The sequence below is a fragment of the Bos javanicus genome, chromosome 1 (assembly GCF_032452875.1).
Source record: "Bos javanicus breed banteng chromosome 1, ARS-OSU_banteng_1.0, whole genome shotgun sequence".
In the NCBI taxonomy this organism is placed as follows: domain Eukaryota; kingdom Metazoa; phylum Chordata; class Mammalia; order Artiodactyla; family Bovidae; genus Bos; species Bos javanicus.
The window spans coordinates 82,710,113-82,723,305 of record NC_083868.1 but is presented as its reverse complement, the minus strand read 5'-3'; the positions used below and the strand labels follow the sequence as shown (position 1 = coordinate 82,723,305).

At 42.9% G+C, this 13,193-nt stretch overlaps 1 long non-coding RNA gene across 1 annotated transcript in view; it reads left to right on the top strand.

The window, feature by feature from the left end:
- The first annotated feature begins 3,296 nt into the window (after positions 1–3,296).
- The window catches only part of LOC133245988 (uncharacterized), a 32,756-nt gene continuing 22,859 nt past the window's right edge, over positions 3,297–13,193 (top strand). The window contains exon 1 of the long non-coding RNA XR_009735836.1: positions 3,297–4,230. This is a non-coding gene — a long non-coding RNA (uncharacterized LOC133245988). The remainder of the gene's footprint in view (positions 4,231–13,193) is intronic.

Below are 13,193 nucleotides of genomic sequence, written 5' to 3'. Positions count from 1 at the left end.
TTAGAGGAGGCAGCTGCATGCAAAGGAGCATGCAGGAGACACACTGAATGGAAAGAATTTTGAGGGGCAAATTAGTAATATGACTGGGTTTTGAAAACAGAATCAATAATATAATCCTACTTATTAAAAAAAAATAAACTACTGAAACAACATGGATGAGTCTGGTTGACATTGAGTAAAAGAAGGAAGACACAAAAGATACACCATAGGATTCCAGTTAATCTGATGTTCAAGATGGGTTCAGCTGATCTTTGGTGACAGAAATGAGAACGGTGGAGTCCTGGAGTGGGGTTGACTGGAGTGGGATAGGCATGAACTTTCTGCGGTGATGGAAATATTCTGAATCTTGGTTTGGGTATAGATAATACATTTGTCAAAACTTATTAAGCTCTGCCCTTAATATCTATGTATCTCTTGGTGTATAAATTATACCTGAAAATTATAAAAATAAGGTTTTAAAATTGAGGAATAATCGATAGATAGCATTAGTTTCAGGTGTACGACACAATGATTCGATGTTCATATATACTGTGAAATGATAACCACAGTAAGGCTAGGGACCATACATGGTTACAAGATTTTTTTTCTTGTGATGAGACCTTTTAAGATCTATTCTCTTAACAATTTTCAAATATGCAGTACAGTATTATTAACTATAGTCACCCTGTAAAAACATTTTTTAAATGAATAGACCCTTCAGGTATAGGAGGTAATGAGGGATAGGAAAGTTGAATGACTTTGTTTTGCCACTTAACAACCCCGGATGCTGCAGTGTTTTTTACTGAGAGGGGCCTGGACAATCAGTTGTCAGTTTTGATCGTGCCGACCTTATACTGGACCGGCAGGCTGTTTTTTCCCCCAATACTTATTTATTTATTTTGTGTGTGTGGTGGGTCTTCACTGCCGCGTGAGGCTTTCTTTCATTGCAGCGAGCAGGGACTACCCTTTGTTGTCTTGTGTGGCCTTCTCATTGCAGTGGTTTCTCTTGTTGAGCATGGGTTTCAGCAGTTGCAGTGCGGGGCTCAGTAGTTGTGTGATGCATGGGCTTAGTTGCTCCACAGCATGTGGAATCTTCCCATACCAGGGATCGAACCAGTGTCCCCTACAAGGCAGATTCTTAACCACTGGACCCCCAGGGAAGCCAAGGCAGGCAGACTTTTAAAACAGTCCTTCCTGCTTAAGCTGTTAAAAGGGAGGAAATGTGTATTTCTCCTTCTTTGATGGGGTTGGGGGTGGAGGGCGGCAAAACAAAACTTTGAGAACTGTTGGATTGAAAGCTTCCTGAAGGATGATTCTTTGTAGCCTAGACTACAGTGTTTGAAAGCCTACAGTGCTTAGCACAGTTTAGTATGTGGAAAGGGGTTAGGGAGTCATACTGGAAAAGCAGACCGGCAGGATGAATTATCCTGGAAATGTCTGGCACTCTGTGGGTGTAGAAAAGGTGTGTTCTAGAACAAAGCACTGAACCGGATCAGAAAACCTGACTTCTGGTGTGCCAGCCCATTCATTTATTCTTGCACAGCATACTTAACCTCTCTGGACCACTGTTTCCTCATTTTTAGGCCTGACAACCTTAGCCTTTGCCAGTTCCCACAGTTATTTTGAGGTTCAAGTAAGGTTATAAATGTAAACATACTTTTAAAATGCTCTACCATTAAGAAACAAATTAAACAGTTACAGGTTTTTTTGGTTTTTTTTTTTGCTTTTTTTTAAGAGACGTGGTAGAAAACTCAGTAATAAGTATGACTGGCCTCTCATGCAGACATTTTGGAATGAGCTTACGCATTCCTGGTTGAAAAAACTGTCTGGCCAAAAAAGATTAAAGAAAGAAATGTCAAGTCCTGACACTCCATCTAAGGCTAGTGACTGCTTTGGTGGGAAGCCAGAGTTATCTTGTTGGATTCCTTCTAAATTTGTCGGTAGAGTCCTCTAAGCTCTGAGTGCCTTCTTCACACAGATTCTGAGCAGTGTCTCACCCCCGATCTGAGTGATCCCCAAACTGCATAGGTGCTTATGTCTTCTCTATTTCTCCTGACAGTTTGGACAGCCATGCAGCTGATCCAGCTCAAAGAAGGGATCAGAGTAAGAGCTTTGTCCCACATCCCTGGGCCAGGGACAGAATGAAGCCCAGTTCTGACACAGCAGAGTGGGCAGAGTGTGAAGCCCTGGGTCCTGTATGTGTGGCTGGTATTGAAGCAGGATGGTCAGGCAGATGATTCGATCTGACTTGGGTAATGAAAATTGTTTGTTACTGTTTGAAGAGCAATTGTGTAAGCAACAGTACTCCTGTGTTTGGCTGCCTGTGACCCACCAGTGTCTGTAACATAACACCCAACCCAGAGGAGGAACAGACCCTGGCCGGCGGAGGGGAGGAGAGAAATGCAGGGGCAAAGAGCCCCCCTCTCCCTCCCTCCCTCCTCCATCCACTGTCCCACCCGCTCTCTAAACCTCGAAGGAGAGTTGGCGAGAAGGCATTTGCCACCTGGACACAATGAGGCCCAGTGCGAGGGGCAGGCGCAAGGCTGGCGGGGAGCCAGGGCCCTATTCTGAATGGCTGTCGCCAAGGGGCTGCCAACAGCCCATCTCTATCCCCCAGGGCCAGGGCGGGGGCCCATCCACCCCCAACTCCAAGGCCCAACTCACGCCATTTGCTGGCCGTGACCAGAATGCGCGGGACACAGGGCCTTTGAGCAGCTGAACAGAGCCGTTTCCCCTCCGCTGGCCGCCAGTGCACTTGGATTAGTGTGGGCTCTCCGAGTCCCTTTGTTAGCTGCTTGTTATTCCGCACGCACTGAGCACTGTGCATTCATCTTTATTAGTTCTAATTGCTTCCCTATTCTAATGGGATCTTGATATTCCCATACAATTGAAAGGAAATGTATTCATTAAAATAATTCTTCTCCTAACTGCCGCTTCAAGCTGCTCCTCTAAGTGACATTGTCTCTCCAGCCACAGCCTGCTGAGGCCTCTTATTAAGACTCTAGTCAAAAGCCAACTTGGGGCAGCAAACTTTCCTTGCAGGAGTTTCCAGACACTGAAGAGAGGGCGCTTTTTAATCGGCTCACACACTGAAGCTGGAGGCCAGCTGGTAGAACTGGGGGTGCCTGCTGCTTGGGGCGGATCGGGGGAGAAGGGTGGCCTCCAGCACTGCCTGCCTCCCATAACAATGCCCCCTTTCTGCACACAGACCTGGCTCATTTAGACAGGACTCTCCCCCACTGTCATCTGGGTGGAACTTTCTGTTTATGCCACAAGCAGTTACTAGGTGTGTTCTTAAAGCAAGGCGCTGAGTAAGGTGCTGTGGGAAGTGTGGAGCCGGAGCTGCAGTCTTGAGGTGTTTATGGTCTCTGTGGGTGGCTGCCTGCTCAGAGCCCCTCAAGTGCGGCAGGAGAGGGGAGGCTGGGAACAGTTCTCAGTGTTCAGAAAGCTTCATGGGACAGAGAACTTAGAAAAGCGGGTACTCCTCCATAAATGTGTTTGATTTAATAACCAAAATCTTTCAAGACATGGGGTCATGGGGGTAATATAAGAAACTTCTTCGGGACATTGGGAACCACTGATCTATTGGGGGAAAATAAGCCATTATGAAAAATCATGCATGCGTTAACACCTGCTCTTTCCCTAAGTGGTGTAAAGACTGCTCTAGGAGTTTTGGAGGAGTGTAGGGGAGTGCAGGCTGGGCATGACACTGTTGCTTGAATTTTCGTTACTCCCTAGAATAGTCCTGTGAAAGAAGCACAGTTGTTCCCTATTTTACAAATGAGATGTCAGAGAAGTTAGATAATTTGTCCAGTCTTAAGAGTTGGGAGTCACAACTTAAACGCCAGCTTTCTGATCCCAAAGCACAGGCTGCTTTCGCATTTGTCAGGACCATCAGAGGAGATGTAATGTGGAAAGTGACATTTAATCTCCCTGAAGGCTTTTAGGAATGGTGGGTTGTCAGCAGGTAGAGAGTGGGGTCCCCAGGAAGGAAGAGCCTGAGCAAAAATGCAGGGACTGGCAAGAACCTGGCAAATCAGGACATGGCAGGAGTCCCGGGGGCCCAGTGATTGGACAGTGTGCAATTGGACAGTGTGCAGGAGGAAGGCAGGAGGGTTTGTGGGGGCCAAATTTTATAGAGCCTTGCCTGTCAGGAGTTTGGATTTTATGCTATAGGTACTTCTCCAAGGAGGATATTTGAGCCTTTGGATAAACACAATATTTCTTTCAGGAGCATCAGTTTTCCTTGAGGTGAGTAATTTTAAACATCTTCATATTAAGAGAAGTTCAGATATATCATGGAATAGCATGCAAAATTCTCATGGATTTTTAAGAGAAAACAGAAGACTTCAAAGAGAGCTTGGGTGTGCTGGCAGGAGCTTCAGGCTGTGAGGTCCCCTGGGGGAACCAAAGGCATTTCTTTTGTCTGCTGTTGGTGTACTTTAGCGGAAAAGTTTGAGAAGTGCTGATTTCAGATAAAATGTTTTGATCCCAGGAATAAAATAATAAGGTATATTTCAATAAGAGTGGCAGGGGCTTGGAAGTCAGGTTGGACAAGGTAGGGACAGAGCAGAAGACCAGGTAAAAGATGGTTGTAGTAAACTCTCAGGAAAGGTGAAGGGCCTGGGGGGCTACCTGGGCCTCAGGCCCCTCCTCTTTTCCCCCAAGCCTCTCAGAGGGCATCTGCCTGAGAGATGCCCCACCTGAAAGCCACGCCTTCCTTTCGCAGAAAATCTGCCTGCCCGGCCATGTCACCCACAACATTGCCCACCTGCCACCTTCCAGCCCAGCAGGTTTATTAGCTCAGCTGCCGGAAGGTACCAGAAGGCAAGTGGTTGGACCAGTGATTCTCTGGGGTGGGAGTGAGGAGAGGTGGGTCTTGTGGTTTTGCAGTTTCTTGCTGTCCTATACTGGTGGGCAGTGCTGTTGGTCCCAGCGTGGTGGCCGACACCCTTGTAGTCAGGAAAGACTCAACGGGAGGAAGGACAGAATGAGAACCTCAGCTAGGACCAAGACTTATCATCAGCAGATGAAGGTAGCCCACCTTACTTAGCCAGACTCTCCTTTCAGGTAGGTGACTTTTTAAGGTAGTTTAGAATTTAACTCTTGAAGCATTATTTTTTAAAAAAGCATTAAAAATTCCTTAGTGCTTTATTTATTTATTTTTTCTTCTCATTTTAGAAGGCATTGTTTATTATGGAACAGTGTGACAATCTTGACCATTTAAATGAAAACAAACAAACAAAACACCTATAATTCCATATGCAGGGATAACTACAATTAACAAATACCCTGGCATGTATCTTCCGCCAGTTTTTCTAAACATGTATTTTTTTTTCTATTAAACAGTTATATTGTATATGCTGCTTTATATGCACATTATATATACTTTTTGACATACTGTTAATCTCTCACAGTAATAAACATTTTTCTATTATTTCTAATTGAAACTATTCACAGATCCCGTACCACCTTTAATACCTGTGTTGTTACATTTTAGGCTGTTTGCAGAATTTTTTTAATTAAATACAATGTGATGAACTTGTTTATGGCTAAAGCTTTCCTGTTTCCCAAGATTATGGAAATTATTATATAAGAATACAACCTTACAGATAACATGATTTTTGAAAGACAAAATTTAGATTATTCTGTATGTATTTCTAATTTATGCACTAAGTCCATTTGGAAAATCTTTTCATGTCAACACAAGTGAATCTGCACAATTATGTATTAAATTAGTTTTCTTTTAAAATAGGCAATACTTTCACACAGTTCAAAAATCACAATGGTATTAAAAAGTATAATTGAGAATTTTTGCTTGCACTCATGTCCCTCTTCACCTGGTTTCTTGATTTCCTTTCTGTAGGTCCCACTTGTAATAGTTACAGTGCCCCTTTTTGAAAATACAAGGAAATGCAATTATATATACCTTGCCCCTTCTTACAAAGAAGTTAGCATACTATGTAGTTATTAGGTACTGTGCTTTAAAATAGAAACTTAATAGTAAGTAGTGGAGACTTTTTTATATCAGTATATAGTTCCTGGCATTTTATGGGGAAGATAGACAATAATATCTAACCAGTTCCATATAATCAGACATTTGGGTTATTTCCAATCTTTTACTATTACAAGTAATGTTATAATACATACATATATCATTTCTGTATGTGTCCAAATATATTTGCAGGGAAAATTCAGAGTGAGATTGTTGAGTCAATAGGTAAATACATTAGCAACATTAATAGAAAATGCCATATTGCCCTTTATAGGGGTGCATCATTTTCTGTTCCTACCAGCAATGTATGAGGGTGCCTATTTCCCTACAACTTCCCCCAATCAAGTGTATTTTGGATATGTATAAATCTGATAGGTGAAAAGTCATTGCAACTATAATTTGCATTCATTATTAATAATGAAATTGAACATCCTTTTATATTCTTTAAAGCCATCTGTATTTCTTTTTTTCTGAAAAAGGGCATTTTTTTTCTATTGGGCTATTGATCTCCTTGATATCTAGAAACAAATTATGTGAGAGTGATTGACCCTTTGTGAAATAGGTTGCAGTTTTTTTCTAGTTAGTCTTTTTGTTTTTTGCTTTTTGTGCTTTTGCCATGCAGACTTTTTAAAAAGATTTTTATATAGATATATTATCAGTCTTTTATTTTATGACTTCTGAATTACTGAATCAATTAGAAAGGCCTTCATTACTCCAAGATTATAAAGGAATTCTTTTATTCTTCTGGTGATTTAATGTTTTTATTTTGTGCCTTTAAACCTTTGAACCAACTGACTCTTATCCTGGTATACTATGTGAAATGCTACTCTAGCATCTGTCTTTTTCCAGTTAGTCAAACACCATTATTAAAAATCTTATCTTTCCCTCACTGACTTGGCATTTATCATATACCAAATTCTCATATATATTTGAATCTGTTTCTGGGCTTTATTCTATTCCACTGGCCTGTATGTCTATACAGCATCATTTTTGGCAGCCACAAAATATTATGTCTTATGTATATAGCATAATTTATTTGACTAATTCATTTTGTTAAACAGCTAGGTTGCTTCTAATTTTCAACATTACAAAGAGTGCCTCAGTGAATAAAATCCTTATATACATTTTATATGTGCATGTGTGTGTAGTAGATCCATTCTTTCCTTTGGATAAACTTTTATACATACAATTACTGGGTCAAAAGTTACGTGTCTTCTTGGCTTTTTTCATACATACTGCCCAAATGCCTTCCAGAAAGACTGTACCACTCTACACTCCCTCCAACTCCCTCCCCTCACCCTCACCAACTCTCTGTATTATCATTCTTTTTAATCATTGCCAATCTGATCAGGAAAAAAAAAAAGACCTCTCATTGCTGTTTTAATTTGCCTTTCTTTGAATACTAGCGAGGTTGAATATTTTTTCAATTTATGGTAGTTTTTGATGTACAGAAGTTTTTAATTTTTAATGTAGTCAAATCTATCAATCTTTTCCTCTATGGTTTCTGCTTTTGTTGACATGTTTAGAAAGTCCTTCCCCATTGTAAGATTATAAAATATCCACTTATATTTTCTTCTAGTACCTTTATGGTTTCATTTCCATCTTTATCCATCTGGTATTCATTTTGATGAATGGTGTGAGCTGGGAAAGAACTTGTATTATTTATTTATTTCCCAAATGGATACCCTGTTCTTTCATCACTGTTAAGCATATATTTGTGAGTGTGTGTGCGTATAACTATTCCTAGAATGAACGTCTTGAATAGCTGGATACTGAGGGTTGGGTCATCAGAAATGTCAGTCATACTAAACAGGCAGATATGGCACTTTCAACATATGTGGACTTTTAAGCACCGACCCACATTTGATCTTCAAATCCCAGCACTGCAACTCAGGGCTTGTACAACTTTGAGCAAGCCCATCTGTGATCCTCCTTGAGTCTTGGTTTCTTCATCCATAAAATGGGGTAGTAATACTTCCTCAGACTGAAGCCTGCCCTCCTCCCACCTCCCACCTTCACCTAGTGATCGCCTCAGGCCCTTACTGTAAATAGGATATGCTGGGGAGGGGAGGGGTTGAGTGCTGTGTTTGCTTTTTATAGGCTTTCTATCTTTACACTTGTGCTCAGACGCTCATTTGTTACATCTTGCTGGTTTTAGTGTCTTTTCTTTAGCAGCCTTTTTCTCCCCTTCTGCATATGCAGTTTTTAATCATATGCCAGCTAGGAAACCAGACAACTGGATTGTTAGAAGCCTATATAAATTAGGAGTAACTGGAATCTGAGTGAAGGCCTGAGGGCCTCTCCTGTTGTATATAATATAGTGGGTCTCAACCCTGGCTGCACATTAGAATCACCTGGGGAGATTTTAAAGCATATCCATGCCTGGGCCCTACCCCAGACCAATTAAGTCAGAATCTCTGGCAGTGGGGTCTAGCCCTAGGTGCGTGATAAGCTCCACAGGTGATTCTAATGTGCATGCAGGGCTGGGAACCACTGGTTGAGTGCACTGGCTTCCTGAAATCGGTATTCACACTCAGTGGTCTCCTTCTCTGGTTTGCTCCCAAAATGTGCCTCAAGTTGTGGGGGTTGCTCTACAGAACAGAAGGCCAGATGGCAGAGATGTCAGGGAGATTCTGGAGGCTGTGGGCTTGCGGGAGAGAGCAGCTCCAGTTCCCAGGCCTCTGTCACCCTGGAGGTCACATACCTCAGGACATTTGGAAATGGTGCCCCTGGGGGCTCTCCTGAGGAGTGTGAGAGGTGATGAGAAGCAAGTCTTGAGAAAATAGCTGTAGTTATTTCTGTTTTGTTTTCTTGGCTCCTTCTCTGTCCCCCAAAACACATGTAGGTGATACATGGCAGGCCATGCTTGGTTCCCAGCTTTGGTGAATCCTTTCTATCCATGGATGGAGCCACTCTCTCGGAAAGGTAGGCTCACTCCCACCAATGATTGGTGGACCCACTTTGTTACCTGGGAAAATAGATACAGCCAACAGAATGGGTCCCAACATTATAACTGTTTGCTTCTAGATCAGCCTTCTTATTCTCGAGTTTTGATAACCTAACTATGGGTGCATGGTCTTGGGCTCTCTTCTTGGTGTTTCACCAAGAAGACTTGGTGACTAGGGCCTCCCTGTTCCACCAGACTCTAAGGGAGAAAGTTACTGCCTTTACTAATGAATGAAAACTCCTCCAAGCTTACCAATGAAGGGAGACTGTGGAGAGAGATGACTGGAGTTTTCCCTTGGGATTTCTCACTCATCACCAACACTAGTCAGTGGCCCCACCCTCCAGCACACACACATACACTGAGACAACTCAGGATCCTTCAGAGCAGCCTTTACGGCAGGTTGGGGATAACAAGAAAAATAAACAAAGAAGAATAACATGACTTCATATAATCTCATTTGCAAGATATGACTTGATCATGAGGGCTCAGGGCCCACTTATCCTAGCGTGGGGCTGCCTCTGTGTAGTGAGAACCATCACAGCAGTCCCAGAAAGCCTGTCCAGCTGCCCTCTTGAGAGTTCAGGTGAATCCACCAAAATAATGAAGCCAAGAAGGAGATGAGTTACTCTTCTCTCTGGTGTCAGCCTCTAAATTCCAGCTTCCTATCCCACGAGCTGCCTTTTTCTGGGATGATTGAAATGATTGCTCCTTTTTATGGGGAGTAGAACTCAGATTCACATAAGGTTTTGATGGTCATTCATTGAGGCTGCATACAGCAAGGAAAGGGGTGGGCGCACATCAGCTTACCTCAATGACTTGACTAGTTTTGCCAGAGGTACGGTTTATACCCACAAAGATGATGATTTTTCTTTAGATATGTCCAGTTGAGAGACAGCATTGTGAAATCCTCTGGTGTTGATTCACAATGGAGCCATAGATGGGCAGACTGAGGGTTATTTATAGACCACTGATGATGTGCTTTTCAAAGAGGTCCCAATAGTTGTTCCAGGAGAAAAGTACAAGGACCAATCCGTCTGCTGAGGATTCTTCTCTACCTGGAAGTCTATGTGATGTAGCTCTTGCCTAATATGGTGATTTCCTTCTGCATACTCTTCAAGAGAGACTTCATTCCTTGTGCATGGGGGAATGACCTTACCCTAGGCGCTTCAGTTGTGTCTGACTCTTAGCAACTCCATGGACTGTAGCCCGCCAGGCCCTTCTGTCCATGGGATTCTCCAGGCAAGAGTACTTGAGTGGGTTGCATTGCCCTCCTCCAGGGGATCTCCCCAACCCAGGGATCGAACCCGAATCTCTTACGTCTACTTGCATTGGCAGGTGGGTTCTTTGCCACTAGCACCACCTAGGAAGCCCGAAACAAGAATGTAGACGGACAGAACAAATCACTGGAGTCTGAGTGTGAAATGCTGATAGATTTTCCTAATGCTTTCTGTCTGGTCTGTGTTCCTGGAAGTTGAATGGCCATCATCCTGCATTCCTTCTGGGTTCGGTAACCCCATAAACTCTGGCCCACTGATCCTCAATGGAGACAGTGCTGCCCCCTAGAGGCATTTTAGAAATACCTAGTGTATTTATATTACCCTGGTTGGTGGGGCACTACTTAAAGGAGACAGAGAGGGCCAAACTTCTTGCCTTACATGAGGCAGTTTTATCCAATGATTTGTCCTGCACTTCATGTGACATTTGACATTTGAATGTCCCACCCGACAGTCATACAGGTAGAAAATCTCTTTATATTGGTCTGAGCCTAGAACCTAATTCCATTTTGAATATAAACACAAAGTACTTTTTGTATAGTTTTAATATACACTGAATTTTTCATGAATGCTACTATCATATAAATCAAGAGAATACTGTATTTTATCTTTCCCAGGAGTTGTTCACCATTTCAGAACCACAATATGAACAGCAAAATCCTCACTGTATTTGAGTGCCAAAATAACACACCTCTGTTCAGCTGCATTCATATGTATCTGTATGAATATGTAGTATTTGTTTAATCTTGTTTTAGCACATCAAATCTAAAGAAGTACCCATAATGTTGCAGTCAATAATGTTTTACTGCTCTTAAATTCAAACATATTCATTGCAAGTAGGTACAGTTATCTTATATCTTCTTGTGTAGTTATGCCCAAACATATATAGATTAAAATGCATATTATTTTATTCTAAATTATTTTCTTTTAGTTCTTTATCTTATGGTTAGGGTTGTATATTGATTCTTTAAAGAATTATGTGTATAGGTAGGTCATATTATCTATGAATTTCATTTCAGAATAGTAAAAGTGGTCTTGCAAAATATTTGCTAAAAAAGGGAGCATTGAGTCTGATAGAATTGGGATGCAGTGCTCTTGGTAACCTCCTGGACGATGTTCTGTTTTACCTATTTTCACAACAGCTATATGAGCCAGGTCCTGCCATTTTGCACAGGAGGAGGCTGAGTCACAGGAACATGAGATGCTCTGCCCAAGGTCACACATCTGGAAAGGGGAAGCCAGGATTCTAGAGGCCACTTATGATACCAGGTCACTGTTCTGGCCATCTCTCGTGATTTGTCCAGGTGCCTGGGGTCTTCCTACCTGAAGCCCATCCTCTGGCCCCGCTAGGTCTTATACAGGACCCACCAGAGACTCAGACTGAAAGAAAAAAAATGACTTTTTCCTTTTGGATAACATTTCAATAGAGCAAATCCAAGGGAAGTGCTTTGCACAGAGCAGAGCGCCAGTGAACTTTGTTGAATGAATGAGTGAATGATTTGGTAGAGTGGTGCTAGGTCCTTTGGAACAGCCCCTGGATCTTTAGGAATTTACTTCAGTAAGTTGGTGTTTTGAACTGTGGTGTTGGAGAAACTCTTGAGATTTCCTTTGGACTGCAAGGAGATCCAACCAGTCCATCCTAAAGGAAATCAGGCCTGAATATTCATTGGAAGGACTGATGCTGAAGCTGAAACTCCAAAACTTTGGCCAACTGATGCGAAGAACTGATTCATTTGAAAAGACCCTGATGCTGGGAAAGATTGAAGGTGGGAGGAGAAGGAGACGACAGAGGATGAGATGATTGGATGGCATCACCGACTCAATGGACATGAGTTTGAGTAAACTCCGGGAGCTGGTGATGGACAGGGAGGCCTGGCGTGCTGCAGTTCATGGGGTCACAAAGAGTTGGACATGACTGAGCGACTGAACTGAACGGAACTGAAGTTGGTGTGAGTCTCCCAGTGGTTGACACCAGGTTCATGGGACTCCCAGCTCAAGGATGGAGACTTCCATTGTTTCCCTGGGGTGAGAAAAGCTGGCCATTCTTTTTCCTCAGGAAGCACAGCTGCTGACACATAAACCAGAGCATCTCCCTCATTCTTTGCCCATACTCACTGATGTGGGCCTCAGGCCCTGGCTGTGGGGTGTTCTTTAAATAATAGCTTTTTCTTCAAGGCCTTGCCTGTGATCTGATTGATGGTGGCCTGGGAGAAGCCAGCTGCTTCAGTGGGCACCACACACAGACGCTGCACTGTGTTTCCTGTGTGTCTTTGGCAGGTCTTACTCTGAGCTCCTGCTTCTTTCCTTCATTCAGCAAGTGTTTTCTGAGGGGTAGCTTTGTACCAGATACTGGGGTGCAGGGATGAGCAGTAACACATGGTCCCCAACCTCCAGAGACTCAGATTTAGGACAGAGGACTGGCTTTTTAGAATATCTATCTATCTATGTATCTATAATTTATTTATTTATTTGTTTGTTTTGGCTGTGCTGAGTCTTCACTGTTGCTAGAGCTTTTTCTCTAGTTGTGGTGAGCTGGGGCTACTCTCTTGTGGTGTGCAGGCTTCTCCTTGCACTGTCTTCTCTTGTTGCGGAGCACAGGCTCCAGGGCATGCGGGTTTCAGCAGTTGTGGCACATGGGCTCAGTAGTTGTGGCTCCTGGGCTCTAGTAGTTGTGCACAGAGGACTGGTTTTTGCAATAAAGTATGGAACGAGCTGTAACAGTGGACTATACAGAGGATCTGGGAGCCCAAGGGGGCAGGGCAGCTGACACAGATTGGGAAGAAGAGGGAAGCCTTCCTGGAGGAGATGTTGTCTCCACAGAAATTTAGCAAAGATAAAGGATGGCTGGATTGGCAGGGTCCCAACAGGGAATGATGGCACACTAAGTTAAGATAATTTGAGGAGGCTTTACATACAGAGGGGTTATTTGCAAGAGTGTGGGTAGGGGGTGGAGGAACATTATAAAATATCACAGAAACACAGGCTAGCAGCAGCCCCT